Below are 27,372 nucleotides of genomic sequence, written 5' to 3'. Positions count from 1 at the left end.
AGCGCTTGCTTTGGGAGTCTTGTCAATCCAGTACATTGCCCAAGTAGCGATCTGTGTGCCTAGACAATAAATATCAGCCGGGTATTCAAGCCTGATCTAGTACTCATCCAGTTGAGATTTCTGGCATGTGGGTAACCCTAACCCTAACCCTATTCATTGCCCATCCTTAGTTGCCCTGAGGATATTAAGAGTCACGAGTAGACCAGACTGGGTAGTGGGTGGCAGGTTCCTTTCCCTGAAGGACATTTGTGAACCAGTTGGATTTTTACAATCTGACAGATCTCATGGTCATTGTTTTGGTGCTTGCCTATAGAAACATAGAAATTTACAGCGCAGAAGGAGGCCATTTTGGCCCATCGTGTCTGCGCCGGCTGACAAAGAGCCACATGGCCCTCGGTCAGCAGCCCGAAAGGTGACATATAAACCTATGAACAATGACGGAAAGGCAAAGAGCACCCAGCCCAACCAATCCAGCTCACCACAACTGCGACTCCCCTTATACTAAAACATTCTACACTCCATCCCAACCAGAGCCATGTGATCTCCTGGGAGAGGCAAAAACAAGATAAAAACACAGGCCAATTTAGGGAGAAAAATCTGGGAAAATTCCTCTCCGACTCATCCAGGCGATCTCACCCTAGCCATATTCTATTCCCTGCAGTATTTACCATTATATCTGCGCCGTCCAACAAAAGGTCATCCAGTCTAATCCCAATTACCAGCTCTAGGTCCGTAATCCTGCAGGTTGCTGCACTTTAAGTACCCATCCAACCATCTCTTAAAAGTGGTGAGGGTTTCTGCAACCATCACTCTTCCAGGCAGCGAGTTCCAGATCCCCACAACCCTCTGTGTAAAGAAGCCTCCCCCCCCCCCACCACCTCAAGTCCCCTCTAAACCTTCCACCAACCTTAAAACAATGCCCCCTCATAATAGACCCCTCCACCAATGGAAATAGACCCTTACTATGTCCAGGCCCCTCAATATTTTGTACACCTCAATGAGGTCTCCTCTCAACCGCCTCTGTTCCAATGAAAACAAACCCAGCCTATCCAAACTGTCCTCATACCTAAGATTCTCCATTCCAGGCAGCATCCTAGTTAATCTCCCCTGCACCCTCCCGAGTGCAATCACATCCTTCCTATAATACGGTAACCAGAACTGCACGCAATACTCCAGCTGTGGTCTAACCAAAGTGTTATACAATTTAAGCATAGCCTTCCTGCTCTTATATTCTGCGCCTCGGCCAATAAAGTCAAGCATTTCATATGCCTTCTTAACTACCTTATCCACCTGGCCTGCTACTTTCAGGGATCTGTGGACAAGCACTCCAAGGTCCCTTTGTTCATCTACACTAAGTGGCCTACCGCTTAATGTGTATACCCTTTCTTTATTAGCCCTCCCAAAGTGCATCACCTCACACTTCTCTGAATTAAATTCCATTTGCCACTGCTCTGCCCACCTGCCCAGTAGATTGATATCTTCCTGCAGCCCATGACTTTCCTCTTCATTATTAACCACACAGCTAATTTTAGTGTTGTGTGCAAACTTCTTAATCATACTCCCTATATTCAAATCTAAATCGTTGATATATACCACAAAAAGCAAGGAACCCAGTACTGAGCCCTGTGGAACCCCACTGGAAACATCCTTCCAGTCACAAAAACATTCATCAACCATTACCCTTTGCTTCCTACCTCCAAGCCAATTTTGGATCTAACTTGACACTTTGCCCTGTATCCCATGGGCTTTAAACTTCATGACCAGACTAGCATGTGGGACCTTATCAAAAGCTTTGCAAATGTCCATATATTCTAATCGTATGCACTACCTTCATCGACCCACTTGGTTACCCCCTCAAAAAATTCAATCAGGTTAGTCAGACACGATCTTCCCTTAACAAATCCGTGCTGACTGTCCCTAATTAATCCTTGCCTTTCCAAATGCAGATTTATCCTGTCTTTCAGGATTTTTTCCAATAATTTTCCCATCACTGAGGTTAGGTTGACAGGCCTGTGATTACTCGGCCTAGCCCTTTCTCCCTTCTTAAAGTAGGATACTACATTAGCAGTCCTCCAATCCTCCGGCACCATGCACCATAAATTGGCATTGAGGGGATTTGAACTCATAAATTCTGGGGCGCAAGTCTAGAACCATACCTATTAGGCTACTGTACCCATAGAGCTACCGCAACTGAGCCTAGGATCTTCCTGGTCTGTACAGCTCAGTGCCACATGACACAAAACATTTACCACTGAAACACAGGAATTCATTTTATTTTTCTCGCACATACGACAAAGAACGTTAAACATTGACTCTAGTTTTTTTGGCAGCACAGAGATTGATAAGAAAGGGTTCACTTGCTGAACAGTCGCTCATAATTTTCTGACCATGCTCGTTTTATTGGTGTTGATGCAGTCAAGAGCCGCAAGCGATCTCGTGGATTGGTTATATCACTGGGAACAACGGTGAAGCAATTTGACTTGCGCCAATGTTGGCTGAGCGATGGCTTCGCATGCTGATGATGCCGGCCTGAGGCTTGAGCCAAATTTGGCTCTGGGCCTCATTTAAATGCCAGCGGCAAGCTGAGCTGGCCAGCAGGTCGGGTCTGTGCGGTGGTGCGGGGGAGGGGGCGTCTTGAATATGCTGCCGGGGCAAGTTTTTTTTTCTGTGGGTTCAGGAGGAGCACTTCTGTTTGACTTGGGCACACAAAAATAAAAACAGAACATTTCCTGGGCCTATTTTTGAGCTGCCTCTGGGGTTCCCTCTAAGGATCGCTGGTTAGACCAGTCAAAAAGCTTGGTACAAATATGCGGAAGCATACCTGGCATCAGCTCCACCCATTTGTACCTTAATTTTACATTCAGGGTCCTACAACCAGTGTAGGACTTTGATTTGCATATTTAAGGAGCCTAACATCTGTTTCAGGCAAGCGTCGCGGTGTACTTCTGGAGTAGTAGATCACGGTGCAAACTTTGGCCGTCTAACGTAGATTTTACGACAGAATAATGGCCGTCCGATTATGACATCACCAATCAGAATAAATCAAGAGCACTTCCAAAAATATGAACACTTAGGTTCAAAATCCTGTACTTTGAATGTTTTTGTCTCTCTCTTACTTCCTGATATCAGGCTAAACCGTGTGGAAAAGCTGGTGTGGAGAGCCCAGTATTATTCTGCAACAGCACGTAACATCTGAACCCTAGGATTTCATTCTTTGGGGGAAAATTAAAACAAGGCAATTGTTTTACCTCAGTCACTTTTCCTATCTGACTCCCGATTCTCCCACTGCACCTGCCTTTAATCTTTATCCCTCTCTCCCCCCCCACCCCCTCCCCCTGCACCTGCCTCTGCTTACCATACTGCCACACATCTCTTTTTTTTGGCCGCTATTGCCCGACACATTGCATTCCTTTAATTTACTGCACCGCCTATCTCACCCAGCCTGCTCAATGTATCTATCTGCCTTTGTTTGCTTGCCCTCCGGCTGTTTGTCAGATTCAGCCCTGCTGCTTCTCTTTCTTGCAGCAGGAGAAAGCAAGGTCACTATTCGGAGGTAGGTTACCCCAGCCTCCACAGCACGGATAAAAGGGCTCTGTTATACATCATGCCACTTTGGACAGCTGGATGGGCCACTGAACAGAGGCAGACAGATGCATGAAGTGGTCAGGACAGGAAGAAGACGACTACCTGTCCCGTCAGGCAAGTGCTCCAAGCAATTCATGTGGTGACAAAGACTTAACTGAGCGGCTGGGCCGGGCAGGCATAATGCCGATTTAAGTGGAAGGACAATAAAGCTAAAAGTGAGGAAGGACATAAAGTTAAATGGTCTCACGTAACTATAGCAACCCCAAGATTCCCTCCCTAGCTGATTACAGGACTGTATCCTCACACACTCTGTCGAGTTCACATGTACAATTGACCACACACTGACCACCTACATCCAGGGGAGAAGTCTAGGACACGAACTCAGTGGAGGCAAGTTACTTTCACATTAGACAAGGAAAATACAGGCATGTGCCACCAATGCTAGTGTTATCTAAACCCAGTGGTGGGGCCAATTGGTACGAAGTAAAGGCAGGATGTGAGAAAAATGTGAATATACATTTTTACTAAATCTTTTATTTGTTATTTTTTTTCCAAATTTCATCTCTGCAGTTAATGTCTCTTTATTGCATTACAAAATCCTGAAATTCAGACATTGTCAGAAGGTACATTGTAACACTATTGCCAAAACTAAAGTTGTAGTGTCTTTTCTCCTGGGCCTTTTAGAGGCACAAATCTACTGCACTCCCTTGACTTTCTGTAATGCCATATTTTAGTTCACCGAATGGATCAATTTTAACACTCCTTTTTTTGCTATGTTCATCCGTGCTTGCCAAAAAATATTTACTGGTGCCAGTTCTGATTGTAAGTATAAGGCCCAGAATGAATGTGCATTCGCGCTGAGCTTCAAATCAAATTTTAAATTCAAGCTAATCTGATTTAAGGAAAATCCTACTGGTACACATACATGAAATCATATTGCTCTCCACATATCAAAGCATTTTAGGAAGTGAGCAGCAGGTGTGATGTTTACAACAACAACTTGCATTTATATAGCGCCTTTAACGTAGTGAAACATCCAAGGGGCTTCACAGGAGTGTTATAAGACAACAAACATTTGACACCGAGCCACATAAGGAGAAATTAGGGCAGGTGACCAACCGCTTGGTCAAAGAGGTGGGTTTTAAGGAGCATCTTAAAGGAAGGACGAGGTAGAGAGGCGGAGAGGATTAGGGAGGGAATTCCAGAGCTTAGGGCTTAGGCAACAGATGGCACAGCCACCAATAGTTGAGCGATTATAATCAGGGATGCTCAAGAGGGCAGAATTAGAGGAGTGCAGATATCTTGGGGAGGCTGGAGGAGGTTACAGAGATAGGGAAGGGCAAGGCCATGGAGGTATTTGAAAACAAGGATGAGATTTTTGAAATCGATGCGCTGCTTATAATTGTGAGGTTGTGTGTAGCCAACGTGTTGGGGCATTGGTTTACTGAGTTGACACATGTCATTTTGGGAAGAAGGGAAGGAAGGCAGGAGAGAATTACTGGCACTAACAAACTTGAAACCCCTTTCACCTCACAGGGTAGAACTTCTGACCAGCAAAATTCATGTCGAAACAGGTAATCAGCGGGCACCACATTCTTGTGCACACAAGTTTTACACAGGCACTAGTAATTTATTCTAAATGGGTTGACACCTGAGTAACATCAGCACACACAGGAAGGCAGTTCACGTGTGCGGTGCTCAGAAGTGAACATTGACAATTGGAAGTCCTTGCCTCGTCCATCCGCGTCTTAGTTTCAGATTTTGATTTGGATCATTTGAGGAGCAAAAACATCACTTTAAAAACAACGCGGCTTGGAGTAAACAACTCGGATAAGCTGCCGCTCAATTAGTGGACGTTGACACACTAACGCGTAAGCAGCTGGACACAAAATGAAACTGACAACACTTCCAAGAGGTTGCTTGGTCCTTTTGAGAACCAAACGAATACACAAAGATTGGCAAAATGTAAAAATTTACGTTCTGCTAATTTCTGAAGAAGGTTTTGCAGAGAATCAGAGAAACTGAAAACACAGAGACATTTCTTAAGTCTTGGGATTGGTAAAATATAAAAAAAATAGCAATGGCTTATTTTTAATTTTGGTTCATAAAATAATTGCTCGTGTATATAATTTGATTTTATACACATTAGTATTACAAAAATAAAATGGCATAACCCCAATAAGGCTCTTGCAGGTCCCTGCACGGAAGACTCCTCTAATTTTCAATTTTGAAGAAAACTATTCACTCTTATATCACTAATACCGAGGAGAATCTTTTAACAGTGAGGCAAAGCGAGTGGAATTTAGCCGTTTATATTTAGAGTGCAGCATCAAAAAAGCAATGTTTCTGTGCTACCATTCAAAATGGGGATCGCTCTTTTTTTATACATTTGTGTGTACCTTTTAAAATACAACAAAATGGCAAAAGAAACCTCATTGGAATGCACAGTGACCTTTCACCCGTCATCCATCTGCTGCTGAATTCACTTGGGTTGACAAGGCCTGATGAAGTGTCGTATGAGCAACAACAAAATCGTGGCAGGCTGAGCATAATTGGACCATCAGCAACACTTCAATCCAAAGAGCTACGCCTCGTATATATCATGAACTTTAGATTATCTCTTGACTGAATTTCCAAGAAGACAAAATTCAAGAAAATCCAACTGTAATCCTTCGCAATATTTTTTCCTCTCAAATGAGAAAATCTAAATCTGGTTTAAAAAACAAGATTTGAAACAAGTAATGCAGCTTGTGTTTCACCTACTGGGTGAACCAACAGATCTGACCATAGAGAGGAGTAGCATTCTCCTTGTGGTAAAATCCTGCCTGTCCCGATGGGAGGTGGAGGCGTACCACTTGCCCACAGGAAGGAGGAATAGAGAAGGGCGGAGTTAACCAAAAACGCAGTGCCTGAGGCTGAACTGGTCTCCCTGTTGGATGGAGAATAGTTTGAAAAGTATAAGATGAAAAAACCGATTGGAAATGAATGATTTTTTTTAAAGTAGAAAATTATTTTTCTGCGATGTGGTAAATGTTTATCAGGGTATGGGTACCCTGCATTAGGCTTTGGGAAAAGATTCTTAATTTCTGGACAATCCACACGATTTAAATCGTAAATAAAGTTGTCAGGCTAGTGATTTGGATCCAGTACCAGCTTAATTTACGATTTCAGTAAACAAACTGCCGTAACATTGTTAAATAGCATTCCTTTACTATTTTACCACGTTTTCATGAAATTAAACAAAAGTAGACTGAAGTTATATGATTTACAGGGAAATAACATTTTTAAAATCAACTCTGCTCCCTGCAGAGCAAGTTACCTATATTGCTGATGCAATGCCATCAATAGTTTGGGTCACCTCTTTCCACTTGATCCTAAATCCCCATAAAAGCTAGGTTTTTTGGAAGAGTTCAGAAGCAGGTTAAAGGCAATGGCTACGGACAAATCAATTTAATCAGTCACTATGGTATGCACTGTGTTATTCGATTCACTGAACCATTTCACCTCAGTAATTGACCATCAACCTGCTGTCAGGGCTCCCACTTCCACTCAGGGTCTCGGCACCATCAACATACCATTGTGTACCATTTGGTCGAAAGGTTGGTGTTTTAAATTAGCATCCCTTCCATTCGTAGTTTTGTTGACCAGTAACATTGAACCAATTCACCTCCAACAAGGTGAAGAAAATCTTAACTTTTCAAGAATAGCTTTGCACTGTCAATCTGAGCTCTCCACAGTTTTCACTTGCAAATGTGCATTGTGCATATGCTTGCAGCCCACCAAGTTTGAAGGGGGAGGGGGAGTAACTTTTTGTTCGACTTACTATTTACTCATTCTGCGTCAATCACTCATGTCAGATGTCCAGACCACACCCATTTTCTAAAGCTTTCATTTCCCCAGGGGATATATGTCAAAATGTAAGTAATTGAATAATCCTGTACAATAAGTAATTTGCATTGGTGTGTATGTGCCCATATATTTAGGGCAAATCCTGAATCCAAAAAATCAAAAAGCTTGCCAATAAAATTTCAGGAAAGGAATATCACCTTATTCTGCTCCTTGTTATCATTTATTCATAAATGATCATTTTTGATAGAAAACGCCAATGTGTCTGCCTTAGCAGGAGCTTTCCTTTTAATTTTAGGGCTAATTTCCGTTAGATGTGAGCGTGTGTTGTTGATACAACTATAACACTATAACTCAACTTTTCTGACCTGTGCTCATGTAATAATGATGGTGAGATTGCTACAAGCGTTATATAATTTAAAGTACGGAAACTCGACCAGCTCCGTTGGGCGGGCCAAATTGTCCGTATGCCTGACACAAGACTCCCAAAGCAAGCGCTCTACTCAGAACTCCTTCACGGCAAGCGGGCCCACGGTGGGCAGAGGAAACGTTTCAAGGACACCCTCAAAGCCTCCCTGATAAAATGCAACATCCCCAGTGACACCCGAGAGTCCCTGGCCAAAGACCGCCCTAAGTGGAGGAAGTGCATCCGGCAGGACGCTGAGCACCTCGAGTCTCGTCGCCGAGAGCATGCAGAGACCAAGCGCAGGCAGCGGAAGGAGTGTTTGGCAAACCAGTCCCACCCACCCTTTCCTTCAACGACTGTCTGTCCCACCTGTGACAGAGACTGTGGTTCTCATATTAGACTGTTCAGTTACCTAAGAAATCATTTTTAGAGTGGAAGCAAGTCTTCCTCGATTCCGAGGGACTGCCTATGATGATGACAGAAACAGGCCATTCGGTCCAACAGGTCTATGCCAGTGTTTATGCTCCACACGAGCCTCCTCCCACCCTACTTCATCATCACCAACAATAACTTGCATTTATATAGCGCATTTAACATAGTAAAACACAGTTCAAAGGAGTGTAATCAAACAAAATTTGACACTGACCAACATAAGGAGATATTAGGACAGGTGACAAAAGCTTGGCCAAAAAGATAGGTTTAAGGGAGTATCTTAAATGAGCTTATGGCCTTGGTGGCTGAAGGTACGGCCGTCAATGGTGGAGTGATGAAAATTGGGAATGAACAAGAAGTCAGAATTGGAGGAGTGCAGAGTTCTTGGAGGGTTATAGGGCTGCAGGAGGTTACAGAGATAGAGAGGGGCAAGTATGAGAATTTTAATTGATAAAAATGTAATATAATCAAACAATTCGAGTACAAGTAGCAACCAAGACATCTAGCTCCTTTAAACTATAGGACCAAAGAAAATCTGATCTACTTCTAATAATACTTGAATTTATTTAGCATCTTATGTCAAATCACAGTTTTTGGATCACAGTTACCATTACATAGAGAGAGTAGTACGTATTTGTGCCTTGAAATCATACTATTAATGGTGATCCTTTCCTTTTTACTTAGCATTCTTTCAAACTTTCAGAGCTATTCTCAGCTTTTCTTGTTCAAAATCAAATTGTACGGCCTTGATTGGGCTAAGAATTTTAAGCCTCAATTGCAACAATTTTGTAATCAAACTTAAAATTGTCAGAAAATTTAACAGAAAAGTTAATGTTCCTGATAGAAAAAAAACGCTTCAAATAAATGTTACAACTTTATATATGACAATTTAGACAATCTTGCTTTCCACCACAACTTATTGTGCTGCAAAAGCCTTGTTTCTTTTTAAAATTAAAATGGTAGATTATAATCAGTATTTAATGTGCGCCCAGAGATTAAAAGTTTCTCCCCAGTAGGATCTTTCGTTATTTTTTGACCCTTTTTCTAATCAGTGGTTGTTCATTCTATCAAAATGAAGAGATTTCCTGTTAAAAAAAATAACGAGAAAGTTGGGAAAAACAAATCTTGGAAGTACGTTATACCTAAATGGCTTGTGATTACAGCTTCAAATTTTATTTGGTGTGCATGCTCTGGATTCCATTCATTAGGTGGCCTGAGAAGAATTCCAAAAATGTTGTGTGTACCCATCTGGGTTAACTTTTACATCAGAGCATCAGTGAAAAATTAGGTTCTCTTCATTTTTAATGGTGATCTGTCGACAGAGTTTTAGCTTCAGGAGAGAATGTCAATTTTCAGACTCCTCGACAGCGTTTGAAGTGAGCATTTTGCATTTCAAGAATTGTGAAGCGGGCCTTCATGCTGAATAAAGTGGTTGATAACAGGTCATAAGGCTTTATTTAAAACTGCTCTTCTGAAATCAGGGTGGCTCCATTTTTCAAGCTGGAAAGCCAATTACTCAAGTCACAGGGATGAGTGCAAATCCAGGCTCCTCAAAACCTGGGTGGTTCGGTGCAACTGAGACAGAATTGTCGTGTGGAGAAGCTTGGGTCAAGATTCTGTTTGGCATAGAGTTGAAAGAGGAAACTTATCTGCACAGATTTGATGCTAACTTTCTCATCTCGTGCCGTACAACCCCAATAAATAAAAACAAACTATATATTGAAACATATTTCCAAATCCATTTCACCGGTACAATCTCCACCCCACCCCCTCTCCAATATAGGCACATGCATACCTTTCATGTCTCATAACATAAAAGTGAGTAACAAAAAAATACATCATCCTGAAACTAAAGATTTGAAGTCAAGTAAATTTGTCATATCATCAAAAGTCTCACCAAAACCCAGCACATAAAGATACGTACTCACCAATTACATATCTAAATCTCCAGATGTGGAGAGCTAAGACTGGAATAATAAATTGATTCTTCACTGTACGTTATTCTATAGGGCTTTGCCAGTTATCTCACTGACCAACATGATCACTCACTGCAGTGAAACTAAAGGCTTGAAACAACTGAAGAGGTTGCCATTGCTATTAGCGTCTGCAATGTCGTTTAAAGCCTCGATAACATAGTAAATAAATATGAGCTATATTTCTCTCCATAATTTTATTGGAAAAGTAAATGTAAGTAAAAGGATGCATAATGTCAGTAGGGAAAACAATGAATGAACCATTTCTGGGTGTTTGAAGCAGTTCTGAGGATTCCTACTGCTTCAGAAATACATTAACAAAGATAAGTGCAGAGCAGATTTTTGCCTAAGGCTGTTAATGAGGAACCTGTGCAATGTTCCCCAGCTGCACAGTTAAACCTGAAAGAGAATAGATAACTACGGATTTAGACCCAGAGTTAGTGAGTTTAATGAAGATGATTTTGTAGTATCAGAAATAAATCATTTTGTCAAATAGGATCGATGTACAGAGAAAAAAATGGAGCATACAACAGCCAGCAGTTACAAACTCAGGCAAGCAAATCCACGACAGTGGAGCCTGCTAACTGAACATAGGGGAACAGGGCATGAACTGAGGGTGGCTGTGTGACTCAGAGGGGCCACAGGTCCCATGAAGACCTGCAGGGATAGTCTGTGCACAACCAATGGCAAGGAAAGGCACCACCTCAACTTTGCATTTTCATTTCATTTACTGACAATGTATGTCCCTCTACTGAACGCATGCACTCTTTGTTGGGATAAAGGCGCCTATTATCTCGGCCAAGTGGCCATATTATTCTGCCTTGACTGCGAGTGAGGGCATGCATTTCAACCACAGAGGGTATCTGGACTAACCTGATCCTGTTATCACACACTGTCCACATACTTCCTGGGTGGGGTGGGTTACTGGATAATGATCAGAAATGGGAGCTATGGCTGATTTTCCACACACCTGACCCAGGGCCGCCAACTGCCGAACCCTTACCACCACCAGCTAACTCAACACAGACTAGGATCAAACCAGGAGCCTTCCAGTTCCACAAGGCTCAGCTTCTCACTGGATAAAATCCCTGAGCCATCAGTGAGGCAACACTCTCAAATTTAACATTGCACGCCCTTTAATACACATAATCTGGAAAATTCCTTTCCGACCTGCTCAAGTGATTGGAACCAGTCCAGGAGATCACATGGTGAATAAGTTCTCCTGGTATTTTTGCCTCATATGTCATGAATTTCTCTGTGTTGACTGTACATGTGTGTTACTACTAAGTGCTCCCCATGTCCCCATGACTGATGAGTGTTTGCATAGCCAAATGGCGGATTGTAGGCAATATAGAAGGTGCACTACCTATACTTATGATTAATCCTGGTTTATCTGCATCTATCAAGGGTCTCCTTTGTAGAATTGCTGTGGGCCAATTTCCAGGTGCAACATCTATTGCTACCTGTCTGGATCTGTTTGATACCACAGAACAGAGGTACAGTAGCATAGTGGTTATGTTACTGGATGAGTAATCCGGAGGCCCTGACTAATAATCAGGAGGCGTGAGTTCAAATCCTATCATGGCAGCTGGGGGAATTTAAATTCAGTTAATTAAATAAATCTGGAATTCAAAAAAGCTAGTATCAATAATGGTGACCATGAAACTGCCAGATTGTCGGAAAAATCCAACTGGTTCACTCATGTCCTTTAGGGAAGAAAATCTGCTGTCCTTACCCAGTCTGGCCTATGTGTGACTCCAGACCCACAGCAATGTGGTTGACTCTTAACTGCCCTCTGAAATGGCCTAGCAAGCAACTCAAGCTATACCAAATCGCTACAACAAAAGTTAACACCGTGGGAGTAACTTCACCACACGGACTGCAATGGCTGAAGAAGGTGGTTCATCACCACTTTCTGAAGCGCAATTGGGGATGGGCAATAAATGTTGGCATTTCCAGCAATGCCCACATCCCGTGAACGAATAAATAAAATAAAAAACTGCCAGACATGTATTCCAACCAGCTGCTCAGGCGCTACTCCATGAGAGATGCTCCGACTGGACCTATGGCCTGTATAGGCGAGGTTCCCTCTGCAGATGCCTCTGGTGTTTCCACATGTTCAGTGGCAGGTGCCTGCACATACCACCAGGACATCAGTATCAAGATTAGCTCAGTTGGTAATACTCATGCCTTTGAGTCGCAAGCCATGAGACCATGATCTAGGCTGACACTTCAGTGCAGCGCTGAAGATATGCTGCATTGCTGGAGGTGCCATCTTTTAGATGTGCCACAGGGATCGGTGCTGGGACCACAACTGTTTACAATATACATAGATGACCTGGAAGAGGGGACAAGAGTGTAGTGTAACAAAATTTGCAGATGACACAAAGATTAGTGGGAAAGCGGGTTGTGTAGAGGACACAGAGAGGCTGCAAAGAGATTTAGATAGGTTAAGCGAATGGGCTAAGGTTTGGCAGATGGAATACAATGTCGGAAAATGGGAGGTCATCCACCTTGGAAAAAAAAACAGTAAAAGGGAATATTATTTGAATGGGGAGAAATTACAACATGCGGCGGTACAGAGGGACCCGGGGGTCCTTGTGCATGAATCCCAAAAAGTTAGTTTGCAGGTGCAGCAGGTAATCAGGAAGGCGAATGGAATGTTGGCCTTCATTGCGAGAGGAATGGAGTACAAAAGCAGGGAGGTTCTGCTGCAACTGTACAGGATATTGGTGAGGCCGCACCTGGAGTACTGCGTGCAGTTTTGTTCACCTTACTTAAGAAAGGATATACTAGCTTTGGAGGGGGTACAGAGACGATTCACTAGGCTGATTCCGGAGATGAGGGGGTTACCTCATGATGATAGAGTGAGTAGACTGGGTCTTTACTCGTTGGGATGAGGGGTGATCTTATAGAAACATTTAAAATAATGAAAGGGATAGACAAGATAGAGGCAGAGAGGTTGTTTCCACTGGTCGGGGAGACTAGAACTAGGGGGCACAGCCTCAAAATACGGGGGAGACAATTTAAAACCGAGTTGAGAAGGAATTTCTTCTCCCAGAGGGTTGTGAATCTGTGGAATTCTCTGCCCAAGGAAGCAGTTGAGGTGAGCTCATTGAATGTATTCAAATCACCGATAGATAGATTTTTAACCAATAAGGGAATTAAGGGTTATGGGGAGCGGGCGGGTAAGTGGAGCTGAGTCCACGGCCAGATCAGCCATGATCTTGTTGAATGGCGGAGCAGGCTTGAGGGGCTAGATGTCCTACTCCTGTTCCTAATTCTTATGTTCTTATGTTCCTATGTAAACTGAGGTTCCAACTGCCTGCTCAGTGGATATAAAAGATCTCATGACACTATTCAAAGAAGAGTCTTTTGATGTCCTGGCTAACATTCTTCGCTCAATCAACACCACTAAAAAAAAATCAACTGGTTATCCACCTCATTTACTGTGTGAGATTTTACCTGTGCAAATTGGCTGTCACATTGCTTGTAACTACACTTCAAAATGTAATTTATTGGATGCGTAGCACTTTAGGATGTCCTGAGCATGTGATAAAATGCTACATAATGTACGCTCTTTCTTGCAATTGTGTGGAATATGGAAGCACAGACCTAGGTTTTGAAGTCTTCTCCCTACTGCTACTCCGACCATCAATCAAATGCAGTGTGCAGAGGCAATTGATTCCTCAATAGCTTTCTTCATTTGAAAGCAGGCCCGGCAAAGTCTGTATCCCCATAAAATAAGAAGGGGTCTCCAGTTTCTGCCTGTACATGCTAGATGCTCAACTGCTACAAGTGCCATCCCATAATCTCATAAGGGTATTGGTGTTCCTCTCCATCCTGTTTGGTTACATCCAGTGTACTGTACATATCGATTCAAGTGGGCACAGCGGTGACTACTGTGTGGGTGAGAGATGCTGTTCAGGTTCGGCATGAGAGCAGCTATGTTTGCCTTACTCTATGAAGGGAACAGATGGCGCATTATGAATAAGCAGCACATCTATCCATTTGGATTCTGCATTGCATGCACTTCATTGATTGTGCACAATAAACAAGTGTGCATGATCATGTTTAAATTATAGAACATTAGAAATATATCGTATGTATAGTGCATTCCATGCTCTCTTCCGATCTCTGCAGATATCATGTCTTTTGAACACTGGCTCCTGAGCAGATCTAAAATAGCTTAAATGAACCATTTCATATCTGAGGGTCCACTGTCTGCCCAACATTGTGCTCTCCTATTAAGTGCGAGTTTAACTTTAAACATAAGAACAATGGGATTGAGATGAAGTGATTTGACCCATGGAAATTCCTTTCTTCGGTGCATTCTCTTCATATGGCGTGTGTGATTCAATATGGTATGTGTGATGCAGTGAGAATCCTGCCATTTTCACTTGATCTATCTTATTCCTACTTCCTTGCTAATATCTCCAAGCAGTGATTTCTTTCACTGCTATCTTTCACTACTATTTTCCACATGTGCCCTGCATTGTTACTTGATATTAATATTCATGCCAAACTTTTGCACACTCTTTTAAGTCATGCAACTGCTTTACACCAGATCCTTGCTTTTGAGTTATTAACATCACATGAATTGTGCATTCCTGTCATGGAAAATCTTTTGCCTCCTTTGCATAGTTAGAAGCTAACCTCTCCCACAAAAACAATAGAATTTGTTTTCTCCTTTACAATGGTTACCGGTGTCCATGGCCCAATTGGCAAAACAAGAGCCAATTTCCATTACCATAAATACTGTGCATTCCACAGCGGCTTGAGCAAACATTTCAACATTCGTACCTGGAAAGTGGCATAAGAAATATTAAAGGACCATTATGAGCTGCTTTTTCTGTCCTTGCTAATAGAGTTGCATTCTCAGGAATCATACACTGGCAAGTAGTGTGTCCCCACAGCTTTATTAGCAAATGATAAATTCAATTAACTATGGACATTAGAGCAAACTTCCTTTGGGTCTGCTGCTATACATTAGTGGCCATTTTCCAACATTCTATAGACTCTGGATCAGTTCCTATGGATTGGAGAGCAGCTAATGTAACCCCACTTTTTAAAAAAGGAGGGAGAGAGAAAACAGGGAATTATAGACCGGTTGGCCTGACATCAGTAGTGGAGAAAATGTTGGAATCAATTATTAAAGATGTAATAGCAGCACATTTGAAAAGCAGTGACAGGATCGGTCCAAGTCAGCATGGACTTATGAAAGGGAAATCTTGCTTGACAAATCTTCCGGAATTTTTTGAGGATGTAACTAGTAGAGTGGACAAGGGAGAACCAGTGGATGTGGTGTATTTGGACTTTCAAAAGGCTTTTGACAAGTCCCACACAAGAGATTAGTGTGCAAAATTAAAGCACATAGTATTGGGGGTAATGTATTGACATGGATAGAGAACTGGTTGGCAGACAGGAAGCAAAGAGTAGGAGTAAATGGGTCCTTTTCAGAATGGCAGGCAGTGACTAGTGAGGTACCGCAAGGTTCAAAGCTGGGTCCCGAGCTATTTACAATATACATTAATGATTTAGACGAAGGAATTGAATGTAATATCTCCAAGTTTGCAGAACTGGGTGGCAGTGTGAGCTGTGAAGAGGATGCTGAGGATGCTAAGAGGTTGCAGGGTAACTTGGATAGGTTAGGTGAGTGGGCAAATGCTTGGCAGATGCAGTATAATGTGGATAAATGTGAGGTTATCCACTTTGGAGGCAAAAACAGGAAGGCAGAATGTTATCTGAATGGTGACAGACTAGGAAAATGGGAGGTGCAACGAGACCTGGGTGTCATGGTACATCAGTCATTGAAAGTTGGCATGCAGGTACAGCAGGCGGTGAAGAAGGCAAATGGCATGTTGGTCTTCATAGTGAGAGAATTTGAGTATCGGAGCAGGGAGGTCTTACTGCAGTTGTACAGGGCTTTGGTGAGGCCACACCTGGAATAATGTGTTCAGTTTTGGTCTCCTAATCTGAGGAAGGACATTCTTGCTATTGAGTGAGTGCAGCGAAGGTTCAGCAGACTGATTCCTGGGATGGCAGGACTGACATATGAAGAAAGACTGGGTCGACTAGGCTTATATTCACTGGAATTTAGAAGAATGAGAGGGGATCTCATAGAAACATATAAAATTCTGATGGGATTGGACAGGTTAGATGCAGGAAGAATGTTCCCGATGTTGGGGAAGTCCTGAACCAGGGGTCACAGTCGAAGGGTAAGGGGTAAGCCATTTAGGACCGAGAGGAGGAGAAACTTCTTCACTCAGAGAATTGTGAACCTGTGGAATTCTCTACCACAGAAAGTTGTTGAGGCCAGCTCATTAGATATATTCAAAAGGGAGTTAGATGTGGCCCTTACATTAAAGGGATCAAGGGGTATGGAGAGAAAGCAGGAATGGGGTACTAAAGTTGCAAAAATGATCAGCCATGATTATATTGAATGGTGGTTCAGGCTCGAAGGGCCGAATGGCCTACTCTTGCACCTATTTTCTATGTTTCTATGCTAGCTGACACCATACTGAAGACTCTTCAAGTCGAGCTATTGAGAAATCCACACAGGTAGTGCCTGTTTTCCCCATATGGAGCGCATACTTTGTCCTTATAGGGATGCACCTCATTTCTGAATAGAGAGAGCTTAAGCGCAAGTTGGCATTTGCCAAGGCTTATGGACTTCCCAATTGTACGCAGGGTTACTGCTGGAGTTTAACCAGCTAAAACTGTATAAATTCCCACACAAAGCACTGGCAAGCGTCTTGCTGCTTGTTCAGCCAGAATCACAATGAACCAGACAGTGCACTGAGTTTAACATCCATGAACATGACAGCACATTGTATACAAACTAAGAGTTCAACCTTAATTAGGTTTGACTGATATAGCATGTAATTAAATAGTATTTGTGTTTTTTTCCACTTGTTGTTTGTGTTGTAGGCTTACCACACATATAAACCTTTGTCTATCTCTGCACGCTGATGTATAATCCTATTTCTAGCCCATAATCCATTATAATGGGCAACAAGACAGATGCACATGTAGATAAGCCAGTGTTATTAGCAGACGCAACTTGTGTGAATGGAGAATTCACACTGGCTCACCTAAAAACTGCATAGTGCAAATATTGAAGAAAATTCTTCAGCCAGAGTGACAGAAACACAATTACATTCAGACAAGATGCCAACATTACCGGGTGTGTACAATACCTGTCAGCACTTTTATCATTAATGAACTGGATTGCCTTGTCCTGCATTATTTATTCTGATATATGCAACAATTAGCTGGGTGCCTATAAGTGTGTGTAATCTAAAAGCTGCACACAGAATCAGTTGTGGGAATTAGCAATATTACAATTCCTTAACTTTCACAATGGAACTGGCCTATAAATATGGCAGTAAAAAAGGGGGGGCGAGGAGAGAATAAAACAGATGTGCTCTGGCTATGGTTCAAAACAAATATTTTTTGAATTTTAGAAAGAAATCAAGGGCTGGATTTTCCGGACTGCTGTGCACCGGGTTTCGCCCTGGAGCGGTGGCAATGGCAGCGATGAGGTCTCCAGCGCCCCGCAGCGATCCTCGGGTCCGGTTTAGCAGGTTGCGCAGAGCAGCACCGCCTGGAAGAGCTGCGCCCGGTGTGCAATGCCCCTGGTTGTGGTGGCGTGGAAAATGTTTTGGGAATGTTTTTGTTGGTTTTTTAAGGTTTCACCCGCCGCGCCACCCCCCCCACCCCCCCGGAGACGTCTCTCGGAGCGCTCCCGGTCTGGCTTTTTAGCTCGGGAGTTTCCCATCCTTGCGCCAAGAGAGTTGTACAACACCTCCCTTAGTGCTGCACCGCCTGACGTGAGGCCCAGATGCCCAAACTTAAATACTAAAGTGCAAACTATTCCCGGCTGTTAACTTTCCCGCCCCGCCGCCATTATCGCACCAAAAACATAAAAACCTAAAATCTGTCTGAAGCTCTACACATAGTTTACAGTGTACATCACATCTGCAGCGTATATTTTGGGAACCTCCCACTCATCGCAGCATAGCATTAGAAATCTCATTCAGCCAGCATTCTGACACTTAGAGGCCGAAATTCCCCTCTTCTGTGCCTCCCGGTAGCATCGCCAGGGAGCGCTACCAGCTCCCGCAAAATTGCGTGGGAATAAGTGGAGGTGCAAACACGGTAGATCCCCGGGTCACTGCCCCATGGCGGAAATTAGCTAGCGCCCGTGAGGCCGTTGGAACGATTGCAGGCGAACCTTAAAGGGAAGGTGCACTGCACCACGTGCAGCCATCTTTGTTTCACCAGTCAGGTCATTCGCCATTCCTTTCTCGGGGTCCAGGCCTGGCTGCGGCCATGCCACCCCTTAGCACTGGTGGCCCAGTGGCATGCAGGGTTCGCAGCAAACCTCCCCTTTAACATAGAAACATAGAAAATAGGTGCAGGAGTAGGCCATCCGGCCCCTCGAGCCTGCACCACCATTCAATAAGATCATGGCTGATCATTCCCTCAGTACCCCTTTCCTGCTTTCTCTCCATACCCCTTGATCCCTTTAGCCGTGAGAGCCATATCTAACTCCCTCCTGAATATATCCAATGAACTGGCATCAACAACGCTCTGTGGTAGGGAATTCCACAGATTAACAACTCTTGGAGTGAAGAAGTTTCTCTTCATCTCAGTCCTAAAAGGCTTACCCCTTATCCTTAGACTATGTCCCTTGGTTCTGGACTTCCCCAACATCGGGAACATTCTTCCTGCATCTATCCTGTCCAGTCCCGTCAGAATTTTATATGTTTCTATGAGATCCCCTCTCATCCTTCTAAACTCCAGTGAATACAGGCCCCCCCAACGGATGTATGTGGGCACCCCTCCCCCGCCTCCCCCCCGCCAGTGATGTATGTGGGCACCCCCCCCTCCCAGTGATGTATGTAGGCACCCCCCCCTCCCAGTGATGTATGTGGGCACACACCCCCTCCAGGCACTCATCAGCAACTACATGTTCCTGTGATAGCTACCCGGACTCGAGTTCCGTTTGTAGGTGAGCAGCCCCAGCCCAGCTTACTAAGTGACATCGTCACAGTGGAAACAAAATCATGTTCACCTCCCCTGCCTCTTACCGCACATTTCTCACATACATTCTCCACCAATGCCACTCTTGTGCCCGAGTGCTCCCGGCAGTCAATCGGGTAAAGTGTGGGCACGGAGCAAACCAAATCTGCCTTGGGGTGGCCTCTACGTTAACGGGGGTTGACATCGGAGCCAGGTTACCTTGGACAGGTGAGCTGCCCCAGACCAAGGCTGCCAGCGCCTGGCATTATTGAGATGTGGGAACGGCCACCGAACTCCAGCCGGTGGAAGAGAGACTCCTCCACTGACCAGCACTGCCCGGCAGACCTCAGCCGCCACCCACCAGAGAGGGCGTGGTTGTGGGTCTCAAACAGGCAGCGGATTCAGCCCCCCTGGTGCCACAGAGATCGAGTGCGGTGACCCCCCCACCCCAAAGATCAGCGGTTGCAGAAATTAATGTAAATATAACAGTTCAAACAAGATCTGATGGGGCTGTAGAAATATATTGGCCGAAGTGCGACTTGTCTCCTGGGTTACAAGCAGCTTTGCCCGGAATAATTCATATTCCATTCCCGGTGACTTCCAGATGACCCCAGAGCATTGGACTGTTCTACAGCAAGGGCATGAAAAAAGCCTCTCAAGCTTACATCAGTGTAATTTCAGCACTATTTTTCCACGAGCATTAGTGTAGTCTTTATATTGTTGAGCCCATTGCACAAAATGGCTGCGAAAAAGTGAAAGGACCATTTGAATTTAAGCTCTCAGTTCAGTTGACATTCGCAATCCACGCACGATTTCAGCCACCTTAACACTTCCTTTCAATAAAAGCATTTCATAGAAGCAAAGAATGAATCATAGGTGAAGTAGCACGGAAACGGATTATTTGACTCATCGCATCTATGCCAATGTTTTTCTCCTTGTGAGCAACTAGTCTACTCTCGTAATGGTGTTCTTTTTTCAGGCAACTATCCAGTTCCATTTTAAAAGACATGATGAGCTCTGTTTTGATGGTAGTTTGTGGCAAAGAATTCCACATTCGAAACAGAAAACTGAATATACTGCAACTTTTAACTCTCAATTTTGCATTGTGACGGGCTGGAGTCAGTTATGCTGCAAGCCGGTTCCATAATCCAGATCCAGGAGATGTAAATGTGAAGGGTGAATTCCTGAAGTGATCCCAATTACACTGGCTTGACTTATAGCTGGATCGAGGGCATCTCGCGTTGTATCTGCGGACGGCAAAGCTGATTTGGCAGCTGGAATCTGTGGGGAGGTGTTGCACTCCACAGGTCAGATTGTGGTCAATTTTAAACGTGATCTGACCTCTGACCAATCAGGGTAAAAGCTGCTTACGGGACAGGTTCTACTCTGCCCATTGACATTTTAATTGGTGCATATAGAATTAATCATGAAACAAATGGCACTATTATTTATCAATCTCAAATAAACTGCTCCCTTGAAACAAAAAACTCCTTTGTGTTCTATCATCATGCCAGAAAATTGAGCAGATCTATAATTTATGTGCAGGTTGGGAACCTTCAGCTAAACTGGACACATATTCGCATGTCTTAATTTTGTAACTAAACCGTCTAAAACTGCAACTTTAACAAAATCCAAAAAAAGGCTGCTAACCTCACAGATCGATAAATTATTATGTGATGTAGTACAGCAGTTACAGCAGTAAAACTATAGTAAGTTACAAAGGAAGCTCTGCTTCCTCTTCCTAGTTTTACAATTAGAAAGTGTCCCGTTTTTTGGCAGGATGTATACATTTTCTAAAATGGTTATGTGCTATTATGGACTTTTGCACTTGATCCCTTCCCTTTCCCAGAGATGACACCAGACCTGAATAATGGTTAATCATTAGGGAGTCAGGTAAGATTTCTGACCAAAGAAAACATTTACATACTCAATGCATTTTCATTAATATCTTATCAATAACAGTACAAAACCTTGAAGCTTACATCATCATAGGCAGACCCTTGAAATTGAGGATGACTTGCTTCCACTCTATAAGTGAGTTCTCAGGTGACTGTACAGTCTAATACAGGAATTACTGTCTCTGTCACAGGTGGGACAGACAGTGGTTGAAGAAAAGGGTGGGTGGGTAGTCTGTTTTTCCGCACGCTCCTTCCGCTGTCTGCGCTTGATTTCTGCATGCTCTCGTCAACGAGACTCGAGGTGCTCAGTGCCCTCCCGGATGCTTTTCCTCCACTTAGGGCGGTCTTGGGCCAGGGATTCTCAGGTGCCGGTGGGGATGTTGCACTTTATCAAGGAGGCTGTGAGGGTGTCCTTGAAACATTTTCTCTGCCCACCTGGGGCTGGCTTGCTGTGTAGGAGTTCCGAGTAGAGCGCTTGCTTTCGGAGTCTCGTGTCGAGCATGCAGACGATGTGGCCCGCCCAACAGAGCTGGTCGAATGTGGTCAATGCTTCGATGCTGGGGATGTTGGCCTGAGCGAGAACACTGAGGTTGGTGCGTCTATCCTCCCAGTGGATTTGCAGGATCTTGTGGAAGCAGCGCTGGTGGTACCTCTCCAGCGTTTTAAGATGTTTGCTGTATATGGTCCACGTCTCTGAGCCATATAGGAGGACGGGTATCACTACAGCCCTGCAGACCATAAGCTTGGTGCCAGATTTGAGGTCCTGGTCTTCAAACACTCTCTTCCTCAAGCGTCCGAAGGCTGCGCTGGCACACTGGAGGCAGTTTTGGATCTCGTCATCGATGTCAGCCCTTGCTGATAGTAGGCTCCCGAGGTATGGATCACTTCAGGAATTCACCCTTCACATTTACATCTCCTGGATTTGGATTATGGAACCGGCTTGCAGCATAACTGACTCCAGCCCATCACAATGCAAAATTGAGAGTTAAAAGTTGCAGTATATTCAGTTTTCTGTTTCGAATGTGGAATTCTTTGCCACAAACTACCGTCAAAACAGAGCTCATGTTCAGCCATGAACTCATTGAATGGCGGTGCAGGCTCGAAGGGCCGAATGGCCTACTCCTGCACCTATTTTCTATGTTTCTATGGTCCGCATTGTCCAAGGCCGCGCCGTAGATTTTGATGAATGGGAGTTTACAGCTTACAGTACAACGATGATTGCTGCAGGTTTTCAATCAGAAAGAAGAGCCAAAACCAAGCACAATGTCAAGGCTTAACTTAACTAAGGAAAGACAGGGAGATACCTCCCTGGTTAAAACTGGCCAATAATAAGCCCCATATCAGCACAGTTAATGACTTGTATATCAAGCCTTCTTGCTTGGCTAGTACTGACATTACAGACCTGGTAAGGTCAGGAAGAAAGAAAAAGTACCAGGGCCAACCATGTCTGTGGGCTATTCTTCAGTCTAGAATAGGCAAACTGATGGTAGACAACATGGCAGAAGATTGTCCTATTTAATAATTTACTTGCAATTAAACATACTCTACAGGCAGCCTGTGACCTACTAAAGGATGTGGAAACTAAGATTCTGGAGTGTTTGGTAATGATTGGGTTGAAGGAGCTGAATAGTGCAGTGCAATTGAAATTTGCACCTCATTACTCACTGGTACACTATGAAGCAACCATGTCTTGCTGATCCAGGATGGTCTCACAGTATTTACTGAGGTCAATGATGAAGTCCGACTGCAGTGCTAGAGTGACTGCATCAGATTGAGCGAAGAGAGTTGACTTTGCCTAAGCTTGTAAGGGCAGCCCACTTAAAACAAACTGAATACACTTCCTGCACACATTGGCCTAGGCACATGGAGTACGATCAATGCATGGACACGATATCCAGGCTGTGAATCTGGAGCACTTTGACAGGAAACAGGTGAGTAGCAACAGTCACATCCTGATTACCTCCATGACAGAAACGCGAGACAAAACAAGGTCACAACACCTAGATCTATCTATAATGTAACCATTTCTACAGATTCCAGTATCATTGCATTATGCCAAGCATTAATCTTAATTTGTTCATCAGGGACCACTTTCTGCCACTGTGGTTGCCTTACCTTGAGTTGTTCACTCTCCAAATTTTATTTTCTTCACACTCCTATGTTGAAACATTTTGCAAACATGGTTTTACAAAAATGAAAAATCAGAATAGAAATGCTACTGCAAATTCCAAGGCAGACGTTAGTAATAGAACGGATGTGTTGAAATGATTTAAGACAGTCATCCCATCTTGTCATTCAGATGATAATTAGAAAATGTTCAAGCTTCATAGTTGTGGTTTATGATGTCACCTGAGCTCCTCAATGAGATCACTATTTTCCTAATCATTCCCAGATTTCCATTACTCTCTTGTGGTATGTACCAGACACCAAATTCCATGACACTCAACTGCCAATGATTTCACAATAAACATCAGCAATATCTTCCTACTGGTTAATCCTTTGAGGCGGATGTTAGCATATTGTTGCCATATTGTTGACATGAAATGGTAGCTGCCATCCACAAGGAGAGTTGCTGCCAACTGAATAAATTACTAATAAACATTCTATAGTGATTGACAGGCAGTAAACAAAACTTAAGGGTTCAGGTAACAGTTGCAAACTACAAGGACATCATATGAACTCGTCGATAAGACAACGGCATTTTTATCATAGTAAAAGGAGGTCATTCGGCCCACCGTACCTGTGCCGGCTCTTTGAAAAAACTATCCAATTTGTCCCATTTCCCTGCTCTTTCCTCCCAGCCCTAGAAATATTGCCCCATTCAAGTATTCATCCAATTATTTTTTGAAAGTTATTGAATCTGCTTCCAACACCCTTTCAGGCAGTGCTCTACAGTTCATAATAACTTGCTGCACAAAACATAAATATCCTCATCTCAACTTGGGTTCTTTTTATTTGCTCTGAAATTTGCACACAAATTTGGCCTAGATTGTCCAAGTTAGTTATGGTGATTAGGAACGAGCAAAACATTTAATAGCCGCAGTCACTTAAGTGTAGGTGATCAATTAAGCCTGTTTTCAGCCTATATCAAGGCTGCAGAGGAAAGATGTGATGGAACCCCAATGTGGAGGCATGAAATGGAGCTTGCAGGCAAGTGATGAACCAACCCTGGGCACTGTTCTCTTAGGTCTGCATTGCAGCATCCCTAGGAAGAGGTAGAGTTGAGGCCATAGCTGACCATTATCATCACTGGCTGTGCAGCACCATTCAATTTAGCTGCACGAGTCCTTGCAGCCAATGTCACAGCTCTGTATCTAGTTCTCTGCTAACCCTGAGACGATGACACGAGCTATCCACGGTTGCTGCTACGTGGGTGCATCAGGACCTGCTTGTCGCCATCTTGGCAGGTGTGGCCATTCAGGCTCTGCTGGAGGGGAATACCACACTGAGGTAAAAATAAATGTTCCTTAGGAGCCACAAAGAGCGGGAGGGCTCGCCTGACTCTGCGGTGTCCCGATCCTTCCCTCCTCTCTCTCAGAACTTACCTTCAGGCCACTGCTGGCGATGCAAGCGGCCCAGAATGTATCTATTTAAGATGGGCCCGCTCCCTGTGAAGGCACCGGTAGCTCACTCAAGTAATATTAATGAGGTCCGATGCCCAATTTCGGGCTGGCCCCGGGCCTCCCAGTTGGAGAGCGTATCAGGTCCGGACATGGGCCCAATGTACTTTTCACCCCCTATCTTTCCATTTTGCCGTCGCAAATGAAAGTGCTAAATGATAAGAAAATTAAGATTTAAGGACGGATTAATATCACACTTTGGCTTTTACATTTCCTTTGATGCCCGAATTCCACACATATTAAAAATGTAGTTGTGAAATTATCTTGTTTGGAATCTGGATGTGAATATATGAAGGATGTTGACAATTGTCAACATGGGAGATTAAATCTTTCAGCCCAGGCATTTGAAACCTCAATATGTCACTCGTGATTTCCTGTAGTCAACAGAAGTCGTTTGATTTTTTTTCCCCTTATCTTCTGAGCCCTGACATATAACAAAAGGATTTTTCATGCCAAATGTAACATGCATAATGACAATCATCATCCTGATGACACATGCCTCATCATTAAGGATGTCATTATTAAATGGCCAATCAATTTTTTTCTAACATTTGTACTCTTCTTTCAGACATTTTGCTGCGCCAGTTTTATAAGAATATCCAAAGGAATTAACTATCTGCAGCATAGGCACACATCGCACCCACACCCTCCAACTAAAAAGTGCTAAACTAAATACAAAATTCAAACTTAAACAAAAACATAAAAACAGCAACAATGAAAGAATGAGGGAAGGATGCTGCTTTAAAATGTTTGTCATGAGCAAAGGAAACAAAATAGAAACAAGTTCTACTTGAATAATCAAGAAGTCTGCATGGGGTCATGCATGGTGGCATCTTAAATTAGCGCTAGGAATGGGGGAAGGGCAGAAGGAATTTGGGTTAGATCTCCGGTCTGTGGAGCCAGCAGCATAATCTCTCCAACCCCCCACTCTCTCTCTCTCTCAACATTCCTCATCAAGTTTCTTTTGTCTGATATGAAACCACGGCAAATGTTAAAACTTTACTCTCCGGCCTAGTTAACCTCCACAAACTGCATTGTATGAAAGAAAGGTACAACACCCTTAGCTTTCTCCTGCACATCCGCTGACTAAATTCGCTGCGGTTTTCAGAAGAAATTTACAGTACGCACCTCATTGAAAGAAAATTTGGGGATAAGGAAAAGATTAATTAATAAAGTAGTCTGCATACAATTCAATGGAACCACAAAGAATGCCTCACGAAGCCAGAGGTATGCCAACCTTTCAAGCGTACGGCAGTAGTTTCACACAATGACGTTAATATAAAATATGGTGCTGGTTATCTTTACTGTGTGGCCAGAAAATGCATATAGTATTAAGTTCTCCCATGATCTTAAATGGATACCATGTAGTCTTGTAACAGTTCCAAAGATAAACAGAGCAGCAATCTATTGGAATTTGCAGAAAACATGGAATCTTAAAGGAGTCCCATCTTCATGAATGTGCCTTCCTCCCGCCTTTTATTTACAAACAAACAAATATGAAGACATCATTTGATTGCAATGCATTACTGTGGCACTTGTACATCATAGCATTGCCATGAATATGAAACATTGCTCTTTAGACCTTCCCCCTTCCCAAACAAAAAATGTTTAAGAACATAAGAAATAGGAGCAGGAGTAGGCCTGCTCCGCCATTTAATAAGATCATGCACTCAGCTCCACTTCCCTGCCCGCTCCCCATAACCCTTTATTCCTTTATTGCTCAAAAATCTGGCTATCTCCACCTTAAATATATTTAATAACCCCACCTCCACAGCTCACTGGGGCAGAGAATCCCACAGATTTACAACCCTCTGAGAGAAGAAATTCCTCCTCATCTCAGTTTAAAATGGGCGGCCCCTTATTCTGAGACGATAACCCCACCAGTTCTAGTTTCCCCTATGAGTGGAAATATCCTCTCTGCATCCACCTTGTCGAGCCCCCTCATTATCTTATATGTTTTGAAAAGATCACCTCTCATCCTTCATTTGCAAAATATATTTGCACAAATACTATTCAAAGACAGTGTAAGGGCTTCAGCGATAGTTGTGTTGTCAAGTCAAACACAGCAACAGTACGAGAAGTTTAAACCATGCACACTATTTGAGATTCTATGCATATAATTATCTAAAGTCTTTCCTCCCAAAGGAATGAGAAATACATTGACCACAAACTGAGCTTAACCGTTAATGGGTAAACCTACAGGCAAACAGTAGGAAGTATTCAAATAAATATTTGGAATAACACAAAACCAGTATGTACCCCTAAAAGGCAAAAGCTCCATTTGTATAGTTAAGCAGCCACAGTCCACGCATGAGGTAAGAGACAAGTATCAAGCTAAGAGAAAAGGCTTACACAAATTTAAGGAAAAGTGCAAATCCAGACTGGGAGACCAATAAAAAGCAACAAAGCGACAACAACAACTTGCATTTATATAGCACCTTTAATGTAATAAAGTATCCCAAGATGCTTCACAGGAGTGTTATCAAACAAAATTTGATATCAAGCCACATAAGAAGATATTAAGAGCAGGTGATCAAAAGTTTGATCAATGAGGTCGGTTTTAAGGAGCATCTTAAAGGAGGAGA

The 27,372-nt window shown here is 43.3% G+C and overlaps 1 protein-coding gene across 2 annotated transcripts in view; it reads right to left on the bottom strand.

Annotated features, from left to right (window-relative positions):
* Positions 1-27,372, bottom strand: part of LOC139266916 (protein lin-28 homolog B-like) — a 295,351-nt gene that overhangs the window by 14,455 nt on the left and 253,524 nt on the right. The gene's annotated exons all lie outside the window — the stretch shown is intronic.

The sequence above is a fragment of the Pristiophorus japonicus genome, chromosome 7 (genome assembly GCF_044704955.1).
Source record: "Pristiophorus japonicus isolate sPriJap1 chromosome 7, sPriJap1.hap1, whole genome shotgun sequence".
Classification (NCBI taxonomy): domain Eukaryota; kingdom Metazoa; phylum Chordata; class Chondrichthyes; family Pristiophoridae; genus Pristiophorus; species Pristiophorus japonicus.
Note: the sequence above shows the minus strand (reverse complement) of the source record. Positions and strands in the feature narration are given on the sequence as shown.